Here is an 18,819-nt window from a genome sequence, read left to right as displayed (position 1 = left end):
TGTAAGGGCACTATTCCCAGGGCTTAGTCACCTCCCAAAGGCCCTGTCTCCAAATATTACATTGGGGATTAGATTTCAACATATGAGTTTTGGGGAAACACAGCATTCACTTCATAGGGGAACTGTATGGCAATAGCTCACATTAGTTAATATGCTAGAGGTAGGTACTGTTACTGTCCTCATTTGACAGATGAGAAAACTGAGTCTTAGAGGAGTTAAGTAACTTGTTCAGGATCACATGCCAGTAAGAAGTGGAGCTGTAACTCCTCAAATCAGGGCTGTCCACCCTCAGTGCTATCAGAAATTTTTAACTCCATAGGACAGTCCAGATAGGATTTTGTGTTCAAGGTATAATGGTACTCAGCCCTTAATGGTGTTACTGCACTGATGGTTGAGCAAAGGGAAGCACTCAATCCGTTCCCAAGAATGGGCTCCTCTTCACCTCTTATAGAAAACTTCTCTACTAGACAGAGATCCCTATGGGAATGAATTCACTGTATTTATACCACCTAGCACAGTGCTTGTTGAGAGAATGGTAACCCGATGGCATCATTTTGCAGAGAATAGCCACGATGTTTTTTTATTATTATTGATATTAAATTAAAATATTACACACATGACTTTCTAACACATTTTCTTCTCTGTAACATTTTCCCACAGTTTCATATAAGAGCAGGATTTTCTTTTAGTACTAAAAAATAAAGTAACTTTCAAGTATTAAGAAAGGAAAGAATGGTTTTCTTCCCATGAGTCATGGTTGGCAATAGTGTACTTAAAAGTTAGATTGTAGAGCCATTTTCACACCCATCAATTATAGGTTTTATTTTGTGAGCTGGAGTGCCATGACTTTTAAGACTCCTGCCTTATGTATTGTAGTTTGTGAACATAATTATTTTGTATACAAAACCATAAATTTTCTAACTTCAAAAAGTATTTTATTTACTGGACCTATTACCCAAACAGATGTTGTTTTTAGAATAGTGCCTTAAAAAATTAATCCATAAAAGATGTTTTCTGACAGCTTTTGTACTCTGTGCCGGATATAGTAAATGCAATAGCACAGAGTTTTGTTTAGAAATTCCCTAGGAAAGTGGGCGGATATAAATCAAGTGGATTAAATAGTTAAGTTATTTAATGTTTTACACTCAGAAGATGATGTGGAATAATGAATGTCATGCAGCAAACATGCATAGCTTCCAAGACATCCGTTAGATCTTGTATTTGTGAGTTTTTCATTGCACTTTAAGGAATTCTTATAGTGGAATTAGGAGGACTTTGGCTTATCCCCAAATGCTCAATAACTTCTAGGTACTACTTATCCTTCCCTTTCGTAATCCCTCTTCAAAGAATACACATGTGCACAGGCTGAGTGTAAATGTGCTTTCCCAAGACAGACGCCACAAATGGCACATGGGAAAACTGAAATCCTTTTGTTTTTTCAAGGGACAGAGTGTGAAATACGAGTTCTTCTTCCCTTTTATCAGAAGCTAGTTTTGAGTTGAAAGTGGCATAAGCCGGGCGTAGTGGCTCATGCCTATAATCCAAGCACTTTGGGAGGCTGAGGTGGGTGGATCACCTGACGTCAGGAGTTAGAGACCAGCCTGGCCAACGTGATGAAACTCCATCTCTACTAAAAATACAGAAAATTAGCCGGGTGTGGTGGTGGATGCCTGTAATCCCAGCTACTCGGGAGGCTGAGGCAGGAGAATCCCTTGAATCTGGGAGGCAGAGGTTGCAGTGAGCCGAGGTCATGCTGTTGCACTCCAGCCTGGGCAACAGGAGTGAGACTCTTATCTAAAAAAAAAAAATAAATAAAATAAAATAAAATAACAGGTGGCATAAAGCCAGTTTTTCAGCTTAATATTATTTCCAGTTAATTATAAAGACTAGGATATTTTGAGAACTTTAGAGTCTGAATAGATTCAAGCTAAAACAAGTAAGCGTAAATCTGAGAAGCTGTTGTGTGAAAATACTACCTTAAAGACAGTTTTCCCCTCAAATCACTTTATTGATGATAATTGATGTACATTAAACTGCACATATTTACAATATACAATTTGATAAGTTTTAACTATATACACATCTGTAAAAACGTTACCACATTCAGGATGATGTACATATTCATCACCCCCAAAAGTCTCCTTGTGCCTTTTATGATCTGTCCTTCCTGTTCTTTCCTCATCCTTAGGTAATCTAATACTGATCTGCTTTCTGTTACTTTGAATTAGTTTTTTTTTTTTTTTTTTTTGACGCGGAGTCTTGCTCTGTGCCCCAGGCTGGAGTGAAGTGGCGCGATCTCGGCTCACTGCAAGCTCCGCTCCCCCGGGTTCACGCCATTCTCCTGCCTCAGCCTCCCGAGTAGCTGGGACTACAGGCGCCCGCCACCTCGCCCGGCTAATTTTCTTGTATTTTTAGTAGAGACGGGGTTTCACCGTGTTAGCCAGGATGGTCTCGATCTCCTGACCTCATGATCCGCCCGTCTCGGCCTCCCAAAGTGCTGGGATTACAGGCTTGAGCCACCGCGCCCGGCCTGAATTAGTTTTTATAAAAATGGAATCAGAGTATGAACTCTACTTTTTTGTCTTCTTCACATAATTTGAGATGCATCCATGTTGTTGTATGTATCAGTAGCTCATTTCTTTATATTGATGAATTCATTTGATTATGTGGCTGTATACCATAATTTATCAGTCAGTTTGTTGATGGAAATTTGGGTTTATTCCAGATTTTGATTATTACCAATAAACTTGCCATGAATATTTGTGTACAAATTTTTGTATAGATATGTGCTTTAATTTCTCTTGGGTAAATATAATAGCAGTGGAATGTTTGGGTTGTATAGCTGGTAAATGTATTCTTTTTACAAAACTGCAAGATTGTTTTCCAAGGTAGTTATACCATTTTATATTTCCACCAGCAGAGTATGAGAGTTCATTTGCTCCACATCCTTGCCAACACTTTGTATGGCCAGTCTTTAATTGTAGTCGTTTAATAAGTAGGTAGGAGGAGTATGTCATTCAGTTTTAAATTTAATATCTCTGATTAGTAATAATTCTGAGCATCTTTTATGTATTGCTTTCTGTGTATTTTTTTTTTTGGCAAAGTGTTCCAATCTTTTTTGTATTTTTTATGGGTTTTCTTATTGAGATTTGAAAGTTCTTTATATATCTGGATACAAATCTTTAATCAGGTATGTGATTTGAAAACCTTAAATCACTGAATTAAATTTTGTTTCTTTTGAATAATTTTCTTCTGCTTTTGCAATTTTTTATTGTAACGAAATATCCATAATAAAATTTACTATTTTAACCACTTTTAAGTGTAGAGATCAATGGCATTAAGTACATTCATGTTGTTGTCTTTTAAAAAAATACTGTAGTCTGAAGTCATAAAAAGTCCATCAGAGTCTGAGCTCTGTAAGGGCAGAAACTATATCTTATTCTCCATTATATTTGCAGAGCCTATACTATGCTTGGCACATATTAGGTCCAAATATTTGTTGAATAGACAAAATGTTTGTTTTCAGATTTCTTAGTTGTTTCAGTGTTAGTGTCTTAGCTCCAGCTGCTATAAAAAAGTACCACTGGCTGGGTGCAGTGGCTCGCGCCACTGCACTCCTGCCTGGTGATAGAGCCAGACTCTGTCTCAAAAACAAAACAAAACAAAAAACCAGAAACCAGGTGGCTTACTAACTACAGTGATTTATTTCTCACAGTTCTGGAGGCTGGAAGTTCAAGATCATGGTGCCAGTATGGTTGGGTTCTGATGAGGACCCTCTTCCATGTTGCAGATGGATGACTTCTATTGTATTCTCACATAGCAGAAAGAGAGCTAGCAAGCTCTCAGGCCTTTTCTTTATAAGGGCACTAAACCTACCCATTCATGAGGGCTTCACTTTCATGACCTAATTACCTCCCAAAGTTCCCACCTTCAAATACCATCACGTTGGGATTAGCATTTCAATGTAAGAATTTGGTGGGGTAGGGAGCACAAATATTTAGTTTGTAACGGTGTAATAGGGTTCTCTAGTGAAACAGAATCAATAAGATGTGTATGTGTGTATATATTATATATCCATGTATCCATATGTTTCTTTCTGTCTTTCTATTTTAAGGAATTGGCTTAAACAATCATGGAGGCTTAAAAGTCCAAAATTGCTAGGCTAGGCTAGGCAGGCAGGCAGGCTGGAAGGCTGACAGGCTGGAGACCCAGAGAAGAGCTGATGTTGCAACTGGAGTTCAAAGTGACTCTGTTGTCTGAATTTCTTCCTCCACAGGAGAGGTCAGTCCTTTTCTTAAGGTCTTTCACTGCTTGGATTAGGCCCTTCCAGATTATGGAGGGCAATCTGTTTTACTCAGTCTCTTGATTTAATGTTAATCTCATCTAAAAATTACCTTCACAGAAGTATCCACATGTGTTTGACCAAATATCTGGGTACTGTGGCCTAGCCAAGTTGACACATAAAAGAAACCATCACAGTTAGGATATACTTTAACAAAGATCAAAAAACAATGCCTTATAAAGGATGGAAGTTAGGTTTCCTCTTAGTCCAAGTGTAAACAGTTCAGGGTTGATTGATGACTCTACTATTTTAGGGCCCCATGCTCCTTCTATCTTGTTACTCTGCCCTTTTCCACATAGTCCTTCCTTGTAGCAGAAAAGGGAGATGGTAAGGGAATGGTGTACTTCCCATTTAAGTGCATGACTTTAAAATTGCACACATCACTTAATGCGTACATCCCATTAGCTGGAACCCAGTCTGGTAGACACACTTCAGTGCAAGAGAGGCTGAGAAATGTAGTCTTTGGCTGGGTAGCCAGAAGCCCACCAACACTGCTATTACTGTATCGAAAGGGAAGGATAGATGTTGGGGTGAGGGAGGTATTCATCAGTCTCTGATACTGTTCATTCATGTTTTGTGTTGCATTACGTTTGAGTGGAGTTCAAGATGTTTGCTAATATTAAATCTGCTCATTCAAATTTGAGAGATTGAGAGTTATGACACAACTTGAGTTTCATAATTGATGTTATTGAATTTGACCTTTCTTCTGCACTTAAAGCACGTGTCTTGAGCAAACCTGCACATGAAAGTTGACATACCAAATGGGAAGCTGAGGCAGAAGACAGGAACACAGATTCAGAAACCCACCTCGTTAAGACTGTTCCACTTCATTCTTGAGTAAGTAGGTGACAGTGAAAGTTTTGGAGCAGTGTTAGAATATGACAGATTGGGGTAATGGGAGGATAATCTGGTGGTTCCACATTGGTTGCTGGATGACATCCAAATGCATCCATATGGCTTACAAGGAACTGCCTGTCTGCTTCACCTCAACTCCTGGCATCCACCTTTACTGCCTGTGTTCTGGCCACACCGATAATGATTCCTTTGCTGTTCCTTATTATTACGCATCTCTATGTCTTCTAGCAACTCTGCTCACCATTTTTGTTACCTTTTTAAAGTAGAAATTTGAAGATTAAGGAAAGGAGATAAAGGGCCCTTAAATTGGAGCCTACTCAGGTCCACCTATCTGTCTCTGCTGTTCTTTGAGTGCTGCGGTGTTTCAGGAAGTGTGCTAGGTGTGTTCTTTTTGTCACCTCTCCATCTTCATGGCACCCCTGAGGGATATGCCATTATCCATGTTTTGCAGATGAATTGCTGAGGCAGAAGTTTAATGACTGACTCAAGGTTACAACAGTCAGAAACTGACAGAACCAGGAATTTTGGCTGACTTCTGAGCCTGGATTTTTCCCACCACATATTGTTCTCTTTGGAAAGAAGGTCTTAGGCTTAACATGATTAGTAACCACAGTATATCAAGGGGTTGTGGAATCTCTGGGAGCTTCAGCGTCAGGTTGGAGTTACACCTCCTGGGTGTGCTACTGGAGAGCTTTTACCTCAATTACTTGTGATGTGACCTGCCTTGCTGACTCTGTACTTACTGGGGGTAACTGGGGAAATGAGGGAGGAAGCAAATTTGGAATATAGTTTTAACCAGTTGGAATGAATTCATCCTTGACTCCTGAAAGCTTGTAGTCTTCTTAATCTCTTTTCTAGTGTTGCTATTTTGGATATGAGTATGGGATAGCAAATGAATGCTTTAGGGTTGTGTGAGCTGAACAGTGTTAAAAATGTGCTTTTCTCTCATCCTGAGGATCTTCCATTAATCCACTAGATGGAGCAGCTGGTTTGAATATATTTCACGATTAGAAGTTGGAAGAAAAGACATGGTCTTCCTATCAGAGCCATGTCACAGACCCCTTGGAGTTGGCCAGGCATTTTGATCTCTATTTTTTCCTCTCTAAATATAAAACTTTTATTTACTCAGCACATTTATGTGTAGGGAGCATTTGAGGTTCTTCTGGGACCTGACAGAAAACCATCGTGGTAGAGTGGAAATAATTCGAATCTGAAGTCTGGGGATGTGAGAGTAGAAGTCCTAGTTCAGACACTCAGTTCTCTGTGACTTTGGTCTTTAACCATCTTGTATCACTGCTGCAATAGGTGAGATGTGAGATGTACCCTCTACAGGTTAGGTATATTGGGCCTCTGTGCCATCCCTTCAGACCACCTGCACAGAGATGCGCGAGCTTCCATTTTGCCTGGCTGAAACTGCACTCACTGCCAGTATCTACAATGTGGAAAATCCATCCCACTGAAGACTGGAGGGATTGTTGATGGCATTAGTTCATTTGCCTTTGTGATACTTCCGTCACCCACGGGCATTCCCGCTCATGTGTGAACACCTCCTTGGGGCAGTAGTTTCATTCCCTCACAAATGGTTTATCCTATTTTAGGGCAACACTGGTTATTAGAGTTTTTACTTATTGGTCCTGGTTGACCCTTCCAGAGCAGTCCGAGTCTTGTAATCTTATCCGTCTTTCACATTCAGATGTTCTGGTTTAGAACTAAGGTGGAATATTTGTTTTTTTGCCTTCTGTACTACTGGTTCTGGCCGAATGAAATGACATATAAGAAATTAAACGTGTTATCAAAATGCTTTTTAGTTTTTAGTTCTCACCTGATGGATAGCACGGTGGCTATGTATATTTAAATCTGTTATCTGTATTCAGATGTCTTAAAACATCATATGTCCTAGAATTTTAAGGTTTCATAACAAGGAACTCTTCTTTAACAGTTGTTGACACATTTGTTCCTACAAGCCAGTGGTGTCTTACTTCGACTACTGGAATCTGCTCCTAAGTGTTTAATGAAGTGAAATTAAAACTTTCATTTTTAGGTAGCTTTGAACTATGGCAATGTGTAACCTCACTACTCCTGATTTCTGTTAATTTTTAATTAAATAAACATCTGCTAAATTACAGACTTTCACATAGGTTGACATTCTTGCTGTTTGCCAAATACAAGAGTTTGTGATATTTGGAAGCAGACTCTTCAAGAATTCCTTTTAAACTGTACAGATTTGGTATTTCCAGTGGAAATCTACAAAACACCAACTCTGTTTTAATTTATGTCATATAAATTAATAAATTTATAGTACTTTCCCTTTCAGTTGAGGAAAAGGACCTAGCCTTAGCCTTATCTTTTCCAAAGAGGGGTTTTAGGGGTGCATATATTTGAATTTTGGAATCAGTTTTTTTTTTTCAGATGGAGTCTCGCTCTGTTGCCCAGGCTGGAGTGTGGAGTGCAGTGGCAAAATCTCGACTCACTGCAACCTCTGCCTCCTGGGTTCAAGCAAGTCTCCTCCCTCAGCCTCCCAAGTTGCTGGGATTACAGGCGCACACTGCCATTTCCGGCTAACTTTTTTTGTATTTTTAGTAGAGATGGGGTTTCACCATGTTGCCCAGGCTGGTTTCGAACTCCTGAGCTCAGACAATCGACCCGCCTCAGCCTCCCAAAGTGCTAGGATTACAGACGTGAGCCACCGCACCCAGCTTGGAATCAGTTTTAACAGTGTATAATCTCATTGGCACTTCTTGGACTGAAGCCAATTAGCATTAGCATGAAATAAGATATTATAAAGTCTGTGTTGTTAATTTTTTTTGAGGTAATTTACATGGGTTTTTGGAGAAAAATCTTCTTAAAATATGGATGCATTGAACTTTGGGCTAAAGATTAGTTCTTTTCCTGTACCTTGATCTCCTGGTGACCTCCAGTGACCCACATTGGTGACTCTGATGGGTTATCATTAGTTCTCCCCAGGAAATTTGAATTATCAGGATGTTTCTTTGGTTACATAATAGATTTAACCCAGGTACTGGCTGTTATGAAATCAAGAAGCATATCTTCCCAGAAGTGTCCTTGTGTGTATTCATTTGTGGAAGCTGGAGGAATCAGATCTCTCCCTCTCTTCAGAGGTGTGTTTTGGAACGCCCTAAGCAGGCTGCTGTGACATCAGCCCTTGAATTTACTCTGGTTCTCATCAGGAACAGTAGGAATAATTCCTCAACTTCCATGGAAGGAAGTGGAATGAAGCAAGCCTGAAAACAAAAGCTTTACATTGGCTATGCATGAACCACCTTTGCTGTTTTAGAAGTTTTGCTAGGGGACCTGGGATAGTAATAGTGACACCTGGCCCCTGATTGAACATTTTCATCGGTGCTCTTTGTCTCTGTGGTTTTATACTGCCCCTTTCCGATGATGAAAAAAGACCTAGCTTAGCTTTAGGTTTCTCAAATAGAGGACCACATCTATATTAAGGAACCAGTGTAACTACGTAAAGAACTGTAAGTTCATATTCTTCAGAATCTTACGTGTATAAATACTGTATGATTTTTAATTCTTCCTTATATTATCCTCATTATTGTTAACAGGATTTAATGTGGCATGCTGGAAGGAGCAAGGACGTTGGAGCCAGAGAGCCCTGGCTCATATTTCAGATACCAGCTGGGTGAATTTGATCAAGTTAGCTTATTTCTCTGAGACTTCATCTGTAATGGGAGAGTGTTCAGGTGACCCACGTCTCATGGCTTAATTAGTTCCTGGATAACATTTGAAGTGATCTCTGTTAAGTTCATAGACATTTCCTTGGCAATGTTACAAATTGGGATTCTATTGCAGAAAATAATTTTATGCTATAAAAGCACCAGAAATTAATTTTTAAAAGTGATAAGGATACTTATTTTTTTGAAAACATCAATTACAGAAAATAAGATACTTATTATAAAGTCTATGTTGTTAATTTTTTCTGAGGTAATTTACATGGGATTTTGGAGAAAAATCTTCTTAAAATATGAATGCATTGAACTTTGGGCTAAAGATTAGTTCTTTTCCTGTTGAACTCTGTAGCAAGCATGAATGTTTATCATCATCCAGCAATCAAATGAATTCAAAATCGGAGTCAGTCATTAAAAAAAAAGAATTTGCATGTTTTTGAATGGTAAAGTAAGTGTGGGGAGTGGTTCCATCTTCAGAGTTCCCTTACTTGTACATTGTGATGATACCTGAGTTCAAAGTCACATTTGTTTTCAAAGTCAAGCACAATTTCAGTGATGTACTTGATGTCTTTGGTTGCATTTGATGCCAATGGTCAGTTAGGCTTTGTGGTTTTATAATGAGGCATCATTAGTCTGTCTTCCTTGGCAGTGTCACTATTAAGAGGCATTCCTAAAGAAAAAAATGAAAAGCCTGTTTCTTCGCAAGAGAGAATTTTCTCAACTTAAAAATGTTATCTTTATCTTTAATGATGTTAGCTAGATCTGAATGCTGGTACTATCCCATCTGTTCTGTTTTGAAGCAGTGAAACCATCTTTCCCTTAAGCTGGACATTTCTTTAATGTCTCTTACCAAACCTGTCTTTAAGCATTTGAAACCTGTTCTTTCATCATTTGCTAACATGGTTTGTTCTTAGGCTTGCTGTATTTATTACATGCAATTATATATATGTACAGACACAAATGTTCCATTTTTGCATGTCAGTACATTGTGGTTTCTTATGAGTTATTTCATATGCCTATGACATTAGATATTCTTGAAATATTTTTCCTAGTCTTTTATTTTACAGCACTCTGAATTTTAAATGTAAAATTCAATGAGTTTTAGTAAATTTGTACGTTTTTGCAATCATCACCATGATCTAGTTTCAGAACATTTCAATTACTCTTGAAAGAAGTCTCATGCCCATTAGCAGTTTCTCTGTACCCCCAAATCCAGGCAACCACTCATCTGTCTCTATAGATTTGCCTTTTCTGAACATTTTATATAAATGGAATCACTCAATATGTAGCTTTTGCATCTGGTCCCTTTTGAGATTTATCTATGCTTGCAGCATGTGTCAGTACTTCATTCCTGTTTATTGCCAAATAGTGTATTCCATTCTGTTGTCCGGATAAACCACATTTTGTTTATCCATTTACCAGTTGATAGACATTTGGTTTGTTTTCAGTTTTTGGCTGTCATGAATAATGCTGCTGTGAACATTTGTATACAAGTCTTTGTGTGGACATGTGTTTTCATTTTTCTTGGGTGGATACCTAGGAGTGGAATTGCTAGGTCAGGTGGTAGCTGTTTCCCAAAGTGGCTTTGTCAGCAATGTATGAGGGTTTCACCTACTCTGCATCCTTGCCAACACTCACTATGTCAGTCTTTTTAAATTTTAGCCATCCTAATAGATATGTAGTAGGATGTCATTGTAGTTTTAATTCACATTTTCCTAAAGACTAATGATATTGAACATCTTTTTATGTGTTCATGGCCATTTTCATATCTTCTTTGATGATCCTAGTTTTTAAAAATTGTTTATAACCTAATGTCATACAAAGTCAGTGTCCAGCGTGGAAACAAAAGTTATTCCACTTATTTTAACAGAGATAATTAAATATAAAGAATTGTTATTAGGTATAAAGTTGTTAATAAGTAGGTAACTGAAAAGATAAAAAGCAAATGCTATGATATCATAGAGGTAGTGGCTGTAGGAAGCAGCCATCAACTGTAGAGCTGGGCTGGGGGCAAATAGGGTGAAATCTTTATTAAATATTTAGAAGCTTAGAGGAGAGGCCCCACAGAGCTGAAACCCAGACCTCTGAGGTGTGGGTGATGGTGCACCTGTTTCTGAGGGGAGTGAGTTACACAACAAGGCTGGTTCTGTAAGTGCTGAAAAACTGCAGGCCAGATTCAGCTGCTGCCCTAGGAGGAACTGCTGCTGCACTAGGAGGAACTGCTGCTGCCCTGGTGAAGAAGTGTTGCTGGGGTGACACTGGGAGCTAAAGCCAGCGGGAAGCAGAGGGGAAGGAGCTAGTCTCCCTCTAGTGTCCCCTAGTGGCAGACCCTAACAGGGAGCCAACTGGTAAAACAGAAATGGTTTCAGAGTTACAAAGCTGAGTTTGGAAGAGTATGGTTGGAGCTGGGAGAGAATACCTGTATAATTGGCCAGCCCACCCCTTTGAATATTCAGTATCTAGACCTATCCTCCTAAACATATTTTAACTTCCACACAACAAAAACTACTTTCTTTTCGTCTAACAGAATATAAACATTCTCACACAAATGAAGATGTTCTCACCAGCTCCCTAAAATGCGGTGTCACAAAGTCTCATTAGTGTATCCATCTCTGGGAGGTAGTCACATTACCTATTGCTGAGCTTTGTGAATTCCTCCTTAAATTTAGTTAAAGTTCTGCTTGAATGTTGTGTTATCCAGAGTTAAATTGTAGAGGTAAGTTTCAACAGTGTTTGTATAAAATAATGCAAGAAGAAGGAGAAGAAATTGGTTCTAGTTCTCTCTCTCTCTCCCCTCTCTCTCTCTCTCTCTCTCTCTCTCTCTCTCTCTCTCTCTCTCTCTCTCTCTCTCTCTCTCTCTCTCTCTCTCTCTCTCTGTGTGTGTGTCTGTCTCTCTGTCTCTCTCCAAAAGCAAGAAGGAAATATGCTTATCTGCCACTTGGCAGTAGTTGAGATTTGTATCTTTCTTCTCCTATTACCTGTTCCGTGTTTCCTTTGCACTCAGCCAGGACCTCAACTGATTAGGTTTCTGTACCTGAAGGTCTGAATTCTCAGTGGTCCTGCCTTTTTTTGGATTGCTGTGGTTTTCCATTAACTTTTACTGTTGGAGATAGAAGTACTAAGAGCTGCCCTGATTAAGGAAGCCATGATCCTTCCTGACTCTCTGGGAGGCAGCAACCCAGGGTCCTCTCACCCCCACTGGTAGTGTATCCTCCCCATTGGCCTCTTGGCTAAGTGGCTTGAGGAGCCCCGAATGACTCAGTGGCAGTCTCTCCTGCCGGTTCACTGGAAACATTGCTGCCTCCCTTTAATAGCTCCCTTAAAATCAGGACCTCTGTATTAGCAGGGATGAAAGCCAAAAATTTTTAGAGTGGGGTATTAGGGTAATAGTGAGAGGGGCCACTCCTACTTCTTCTATTGATTCCTGGACCAATGTCTTCTTACTTTGGTGAGACAGGTGAGTCAAAGCATGTACTGTGTTGTGTGAGACAGAACTCCATCTTTCAGAATGTTGCCTTACAACTGTTGTCTTCAGTAGGCTGTGCCATTCTTCCGCTGGGTCACCTGCTTATAGATGATGGGATATGTAGTAAGACTGGTGAATTACAAGTGCTGAGAGATGTTCAGAACTGGCACATTCAGTAGTTTTTCACATTGCAGGCCATGAGCCACGAGTGGTCCTGAAAACAGTTCCGTGAGCTATACCACTTTCCTCCCTCCCTCTCTTCAGAGAGGCTGGAATAGCAAATAATATTGTATGACACAGGTTGTAATTGCAGTTGTATTTTTGGAAATATTTTTTACACACATTTACTGTATCATGACTTACAATGAATTTCTCAATATGATTCATGGTGACAGTACTTTGAAAGCTAGAGGTCTAAAGAGACATTTGACCTTGCAGTTCCCTTATCCCCAGCCTCTGGTGGTCTAATGCGTTGGTTTCTTAATAGCACTCCAGGTGGTATTCACATTGGCTGCAGCCCTTCAGTGGGCCTGAGCATGAGGATGGGCTTCTGTTGAAATCTTGTTTCCTTGAAACAAGGTCCAAAGATGGACATTATGAGTGCGAACACATGTACAACTCAACTTTTAGGGTTGTTTAAAAGATTAAATGAGGCCGGGTGTGGTGGCTCACGCCTGTAATCCCAACACTTTGGGAGGCCAAGGTGGGTGGATCACGAAGTTAGGAGTTCGACACCAGCCTGGACAATATGGTGAAATCCTGTCTCTACTAAAAAATACAAAAACTAGCTGGACATGGTGGCAGGCACCGATAGTCCCAGCTACTCGGGAGGCTGAGGCAGGAGAATCACTTGAACCCGGGAGGCATTAGCTTGCAGTGAGCCGAGATTGCGCCACGGCACTCCAGCCTTGGCGACAGAGTGAGACTCCATCTCAACAATGACAACAACAACAACAGCAACAACAACAAGATTAAATGAGACCATGTGACTCAGTTCTGTGCTTAGTATTTGGAATATAGCAGGAATTCATTCCTGTGTAACACACTGTTAAACCAAGAGGTACTCTGCCCCGTGCTCTTTCTGTAATGTTTATCTAGGTTTTACATTTAAAATTTAAATCTCCTGTATTGTTGAGATGACTACACTGACCTAAATAGAGCCGATTTTTAAATATGAATAACACTTCATATCCCCTGTTAACCTTTTTCTATCCCTCCTCTGATTTTTTTCTCCAATTGGTATTTTTTTCTTGGATCTTGAGAACTTTGTGGTTAAAGCAGAGACGAAAATTTTGTGGGAAAACATCTGCAAAATAAATTTCTTTGAATGAATTGGGATAGATGGCTTGGCCCTTGGGTCCAGACCTTGCCTAACATAATTAATGAACCAAAGTTATTGACCAGATAAAAGGTTTCCCTTAAGTGCTCTTTAATTTTAAAGCAGAATAGCTTTAACGGGCCCTTGATGAAGAAATCATCTTACCATTCTTAGCTGTCCTCTCTTCTGCATATGCAGTGCTGGGAGTGCTTTTGGGCATTTGCTATGTTAGGGGTAGTGATATGTTTTGGAAAGATAACTGTATTGAAATTAGGGTACTTTAAAGAGAAATTCAACTTTGGATTGATGTACCTTCTGATATGTGCTGTCTTGTTTTTAAAGACGCACCTTTATCAGGATATGATTCATACATCATATGATTCATCCATTTAAAATGTTCAGTGGTGTTCAGTATATTCAGAGTTGTGCATCCATCACCATAGTCAATTTTAGAACATCTTTATTATTTCCCCAAAGAACACTGGACCCCTTAGCCATCACCCTGGAACTCTGCCCTATCCAACCCCCTAGCCCTAGGGAACTGTTAGTCTGCTTTCTGTCTCTAGAGATTTGCCTTTTCTGAACATTTCACAGCAGTGGATTCATGCTCTATGTGATCCTCATGCCTGGCTTCTTTCACTTAGCATGTTTTTAAGAGTCACCCATGCTGTGGCATGGATCGTACTTCATTTTTAAAAAATTGGTATGTAGTATTTCTTTGTATTCTACAGTTGTTTATCCATTTATCAGTTGATGGACATTTGTATTGTTTCCAATTTTTGTTTATTATGAACAGTGCTGCTAAGAGCATTCATGTGTAAGTTTTTGTGGGAACATATATTTTCAACCTTGGGCATCTAGGAGTGGAATTGCTGGATGATACGGTAACCTGGGTTTAACCATTTGAGGAACAGCCGGACTATTTTCCATAGCAGCTGCCCTGTTTTGCATTCCCACCAGCAGTGTGCGAGGGTTCTAGTTTCAACACATCCTCACCGATACCTGTTATTTTGATTAGCAAAACCAGTCGAATTGGTATACCAATCCAATTGCTACACCAATACTTGTCTTTTTGATTTTAGCCATCTAGTGAGTGTGAAGTGAAAGCTCATTGTAGTTTTGATTTGCATTTCCCCAGTGATTCTTCACTTGCTTATTGGCCATCTTTTTTTTTTTGTCCTGTTTTGTTTTGTTTTTGTTTTTGCTTTCTTTTTAATATGGAATGCTTCATGAATTTGTGTGTCATCCTTGTGCAGGGACCATGCCAGTCTTCTCTGTATCATTCCAATTTTATAATAGTATGTGTGATGCCGAAGCAAGCACCTATTTGTTTTTAATTGACAAGGAAGGATAGTGATAACTGTAATCTGTCCAGTTCTTATGTGGGGGATAGTTTCTCCTAAATTTCCCCACTTCTTTGACCTAAATTTACATAAAGATCAGGGAATATTGGATTGAAGTAACACTCTTTTAAAACATAGTTACAGTTAAGTCATAACCCAACTGGCTGTATATAAAAGAGAGTCTTGAGAAGGTTCAGAATTTTGTGTCTTTGTGAAAAGAAATTAAAACCTTGTAAGGAGTCAGCTAAAGAATGTAAAGTTTTATGAGCTTCTATAAACAGGGAAATATGGAATGTCTAGTTCCATTTAACCTGACTATAAGCCAGGTTAAATGGAACTTTTTAATTTTATTTTGTGTCTTTTTATACTGCTTTTAAAAAAATAGGACTATTTTGAAAAATTGTACTTTCCCTCCTATATTTTAGAGGTAACCCCATTAGTATCATTATTACTTTTGATTAATTGAAAATCTCACCAAAATGCAATAGTTTTTAAAAAGTCAAATTCAAATCTTACATATGTTTTATGTTTTCCTCTTTTCCCTCAAGGAATATTTCTTCATGTTGAGACAGCATTTCTATACTGCCACAATGACAGAAAAGACTTAAAACAGTCGGCTGCTAAAATGTAAGATACAAGTGATTGGTGTATGTAGAATCTGAATTTTAGTCTCTTCACGTGTCGGAACAACTTTTCAACAGCTGTAACTCCATACATGAAGAGCATGAACAGTTTCAAGGGTGCATTTGTATGCGAGTTATACTTTATATTTCTTTTACTGTTTAAAGTTAGTATACCCTGCCGTTAAGTGATCTTTTCAGGTGTCTGCGTAAAATAGAATTTCCTTGGGAATGGCTGGTGAAGGCCAAGAAGAGGTCCCCGAGTTCTGACTTCATTATGCCATTGAGTTTGTCCTGCTTCCTTGTTCTTCATCCAGTGCCTAATTTACGGTGGGGCTGTGAGTGCTTCCTGCGCTATATGATCCTTGGTGCCGTCAGCCCTTGCAGATACTCAACGACTTTACCAATAGGCATGCTCTTTGGCAGCTTTTTATATTTAATATAGCATCAGCATTTATGGATTTATTGGTTTTTCTTTAAAGAACTGAGCTCCCTCAGAAACCATGGTTTTGCTCCATGACCTCCTGTAACAGTAATTTAAGTTGCCACTTCTGGCAGTTTCCTGAGCTGAGGAGTCAGTTGGACCTGTGTACATTGTATTTGTTCATTCATTTCATGGCTCTCAGTGAAAGTAGTGGAAGTTGTCTACGAATCAGAAATTTAAATCTCAGCCATCTTTTTTCTCTGATGCTCTACAGTTGGAAGGGTTTTTCGAGGAAGTGCAATGCAGTCATTCATTGCTTAACAACAGGGATAGGTCCTGTAGCTTATCTTGCCTTTGTGAGGGGCTGGCAGGCCCAGGGAGAGAGACGGAGAAAAGACCAGTCACCCTCCTCATTTTTCTGGTCTTACACCTCACCTGTTTCTAGAAGTGATAGGAAAACAATGCCCAGCAAGTTGGTTTTCTATTTTTAAAAAGTATTGTAAGATATCTGTAACATAAAATGTATCATCTTAACTATTTTTAAGTGTACACATCAGTGATACTTGGTACATTCACATTGCTGTGCAGCCATCATCACCATTCATTTCAGAACTTTTTCATCTTCCCAAACTGTAACTCTGACCCCATTAAGCACTAACCCCTCATTTCCCTTCTCCCAGCCCCTGGCATCTACCATGCTACTTTCTGTTTCTATGAATTTGTCTATTCTAAATACTTCAAGTGGAATTGTGCAATATTTGTCCTTTTGTATAGAGTCCACAGGTTTCATCCATGCTGTATGTAAAATTTCTTGCATTTTAAGGCTGAATAATATTCCATTGTGTGTGTAGAAACCACATTTTGCTTATCTATTCATCCACTGATGGACACTTCAGTTGCTTTCGCCCCTTGGCTGTCGTGGATAATGCTGCTCTGAACGTGGGTGTGCACATCTGTCTTCAAGTCTTGCTTTCATTTCTTTTGTGTCTATTCCCAAAGGTGAAATTGTTGGATCATATAGTAATTATGTTTTATTTTTTGAGGAATTGCCATACTGCTTTCCATAACAGCTGCATTATTTTACATTCCTACCAGCAAATAAGCTGTTTTTCTTAAACGTTTCTTCCCTTTGAAGACCTGATTGATGGATTGATTTTTAGATACAGGGTCTCTCTCTATCTCTCAGGCTGGAGTGCGGTGCCACAGTCATAGCTCAATGCGGCCTTCAACTCCTGGGCTCAAGTGACTTTTCTCGCCTCAACCTCCTAAGTAGCCAGGCCTACAGGCTTGTGACATCACATCCAGCTAATTTTTTAATTTTTTTGTATAGACTGGGGGTCTCGCTATGTTGTTCAGGCTGGTCTTGAACTCCTGGGCTCAAGTGATCCTCCTGCCTCAGACTCCAAAAGTGCTGGAATTATAGGTGCCAGCATTTCTGCCTGACCTGTGTTGTTTTGAAAGCTATTTAACTTGGTCTCCTACCAGAAAAAGGAAGATTCTCTCATTTCTTTTGAGTGACTGTGGTCTCTGAAAGACCCCTCCGGTCACCCCCCGGACCCTTGCTCCCTGGAGCTAGCCCTGGTCGTTTCCACTTCCTTTCACTTGGCCACTCATCGAGCTTGCCATTTGTTCAGAGCTGCCCACAGGGACTGTTTGCCACCCTGACATTCCAGCACCAACACGGAGAAACCTGTGTTATTTTGCATTCTCTACTTTTGAGAACATTTAAATAACACTATTAGCAACAGACCTGACTCCAATGTTTTATGTGATCATAACTTTAGGGATATATTTTTAGCAAAAATAATGTACTTCACAGTGGTCCAGGCAGAAGGAGTACAGCCCTGAACTCTCACAGGGGTCCAACAACTGTCCACACTGTGCCCTCTGGCCCTGCCCGTCACCTTTGTTCACTTCAAGGTAACTGGTATTAGACATCTCAAAGTGTTCTAACTCTCCTGTGTATTGAGATGGGCGTAATAGATGATGGATAAATGTAAATATGCAGTAAGTCTAAATTTTGAGGATTATGTTCCTGAAATGCGCAATGGTAAGAGTTCACACTTTTATTTAAAAGGTCCTTATTTAATAATACTTTCTTAATTTTCATTATTTAAAGTCTTTTTTTTTTTAATTTTAAGTTCTGGGATACATGTGCAGAATGTGCAGGTTTGTTACAGAGGTATACGTGTGCCATGGTGGTTTGCTGCACCTGTCAACCTGTCATCTAGATTTTAAGCCCCACATGCATTAGGTGTTTGTCCTAATGCTCTCCCTCCCCTTTCCCGCCACCCCTCGACAGGCCCCGGTGTTCAACTCCTACTTATGTATGAGAACATGCGGTGTTTGGAGAAAAACCTTTCTCTGATGGTCATTGCTGAAAGCTCCACTCCTTATCTCAACTCTTTTTTCATGTTTCAACATCCCCATTTCCCTCCTTTTTTTTTTTTTTTTTTTTTTTTTTTGAGACGGAGTCTCGCTCTGTCACCCAGGAGTACAGTGGCATGATCTCGGCTCGCTGCAAGCTGTGCCTTCCAGGTTCACGCCATTCTCCTGTCTCAGCCTCCCGAGTAGCGGGGACTACAGGTGCCCGCCACCACGCCTGGCTAATTTTTTGTATTTTTGGTACAGAGAGGGTTTCACCGTGTTAGCCAGGATGGTCTCGATCTCCTGACCTCGTGATCCACCCACCTTGGCCTCCCAAAGTGCTGAGACTACAGGTGTGAGCCACCATGCCCAGCCTTCCCTCTTTA

At 39.7% G+C, this 18,819-nt stretch overlaps 2 protein-coding genes and 1 non-coding gene across 9 annotated transcripts in view; 1 reads left to right on the top strand and 2 right to left on the bottom strand.

Annotated features, from left to right (window-relative positions):
* The window catches only part of UBAC2 (UBA domain containing 2), an 885,094-nt gene that overhangs the window by 346,505 nt on the left and 519,770 nt on the right, over positions 1-18,819 (bottom strand). The window lies entirely within an intron of this gene.
* Positions 1-18,819, top strand: part of DOCK9 (dedicator of cytokinesis 9) — a 298,820-nt gene that overhangs the window by 48,674 nt on the left and 231,327 nt on the right. The gene's annotated exons all lie outside the window — the stretch shown is intronic.
* Positions 14,891-14,994, bottom strand: LOC126940942 (U6 spliceosomal RNA). Its single transcript, XR_007721000.1, has one exon. It is a non-coding gene; the product is annotated as a U6 spliceosomal RNA (small nuclear RNA).

Source organism: Macaca thibetana, chromosome 17, assembly GCF_024542745.1.
Source record: "Macaca thibetana thibetana isolate TM-01 chromosome 17, ASM2454274v1, whole genome shotgun sequence".
Taxonomy (NCBI): Eukaryota; Metazoa; Chordata; class Mammalia; order Primates; family Cercopithecidae; genus Macaca; species Macaca thibetana.
This window is presented reverse-complemented; position numbering and strand designations above follow the sequence as displayed.